Below are 2187 nucleotides of genomic sequence, written 5' to 3'. Positions count from 1 at the left end.
TTTTTTAATAATGTGACTTGATATACTTGCCTCCATGGTCGTGCGCTTAGGGACACTGAACTCCTTGGATATGTGGATCTACAATTTTTATCAAATTTTAAAGAAAAGTAGCTATTATCTCTTCAAATATACTTTCTCTCCACTTCTTTGAGTCTCCTGATTACAGTTATATTAGCCACTTGAAAGCCTCTTGCTTGGGCCTCTCCAGATTCTCTTCTTTGGCTTGTCAACCAAGGTGACTGCCATGCTCTTCCTGACATTCTCCCCACTGAGTCTAGGCCTGGAAACCTCCCGTCAGCAGCTCCAGCAACCAGAAAATTCTCTCATTTGTTTCCCTTCTCTCAGTGATCACTGTCCTTTGCTGCCCGATGGTTAGTGTCTTGAAATACCTGTTTCCATATTTGTCTGCTTTTTAGTTGTTTCACACAAGATGGTTCATAAAGTTCCAGTCAGTTTATCTCCTCCAGAAGAGGAAATCCTCTTGCTTTTGATTTTAGCCTTTCTATTGGCTGTCAAATGGTATCACATTATGTATTATGTATTAAATGTATTTTTTCCTGATATTTAATGATGTTCAACACTTTTTATTGGCCGTTTCTATATTGTCCCTTGTGAAATACCTATTTTTGTCCTGGATTTTTTTTTTAATGGCAGTGCCTCGATTAGACTGCCCCTCTATATTGTACTGGATTTTGAGTTTGTATTTTACTGCTTTCCAAGAAGGTAAAGCATTTGTGCAACAACATAATTTCATCTATTCCCCAACTGTTAATCCTAATGTCACATATTTTGTGTCTGCACAAAATGAAGTGTTATCCTTTAGACATGAAAGATATAATTGTCTTTTTTTAAAAGAGTTTAGAGAATAAAAAGTAGTACATTTACTTAGATATTCAAAATTTTTTGATGCTTTGAATTCCTTCTTGCAGATATAAGTTTATATAAGGTGTCATTTTATTTCATCCTGAAAAATCTTTATTTAGAATTTACTTTAATGTAATACTGTGATGAGTTCTTCCAACTTTAATTATTTGAAAATGTTTTTAATTTACTCTCATTTTTGAGGGATGTTTTTATTAGATATAGAATTGTGGCTTAACAGCTTTTTCTTTCGGCACTCAATCCAATAGAAGACAGAAGAAAGAAAAAAGTACCAAAACCAAAATTAGGACAGATGGAAAACAAATAGCAAGATGATACATTTAAAATCAACCATACTAATAATCACATTAAATGTATATTATCACAAACTTAAAAGGTAGAGATTTTCAGATTGAATAAAAAATGAAGACCCAACTATATGCTCTCTTCAAGAAATCCACTTTAAATATAAACATATAAATAGATCAAAGGTAAATTAATAGGAAAAGATATACCAAGGTAAATTTATCAAGTGAATACAGCAATGATAAATATTTACACATCAAATAACAGAGCTACAACATTTAATGAGAAACAACTGATAGAGATTCCAATACCCATTTTTCAATAATTGGCGAAAAAATAAGTTAGTATACAAAGACTTTATATAGCACTGACTTCTAACTTACCCTAATTGGCATTTATAGAACATTCTTCTTAATGACAACAGAACACACATACTTTCCAAGTTCACATGAAATGCTAACACAGATTAACCATATTCTGGGTGTAAAATAAGATCCGATAAACTTAAATCAATTCAAATAATACAAGGTATGTTCTCCATCCAAATGGAATTAAATTAAGAATCAAATATACAAAGATATATAGAAAATAACCAAATATTTAGAAGCTAACTAGCATACTTCAAGTAAGTCAAGGTTCAAAGAAATAATCAAATCTGAAACTTAAATTGGACAAAATGTAAAAATTGTATATCAAAATTTGTGAATGCCACAATTCAGAGAGAAATTAATAGCACAAAATGTTTACATTTTATGTTCAAAAGAAGAAAGGTCTCAAATGAGTAACCTTGATTTCTACCTTAAGATGATAGAGGGAAAATAGAGCAAAGAAATCTAGATTAAGCAAAATAAGAGAAATAAGACATATTACAATAGAAATCAATGAAATAGAAAACAAATACAATTGAGGAAAATCAATGAAATATGAGTTGCTTCATTGAAAATATCTATACAATTAAAAAACCTCTAGTGAGACTGAGCAGAGAGAGAAAAAAGAAATCAACAATATTAGGATTGAGAG

Source organism: Pteropus vampyrus, unplaced genomic scaffold (genome assembly GCF_000151845.1).
Source record: "Pteropus vampyrus isolate Shadow unplaced genomic scaffold, Pvam_2.0 Scaffold62, whole genome shotgun sequence".
Taxonomy (NCBI): domain Eukaryota; kingdom Metazoa; phylum Chordata; class Mammalia; order Chiroptera; family Pteropodidae; genus Pteropus; species Pteropus vampyrus.
Note: the sequence above shows the minus strand (reverse complement) of the source record.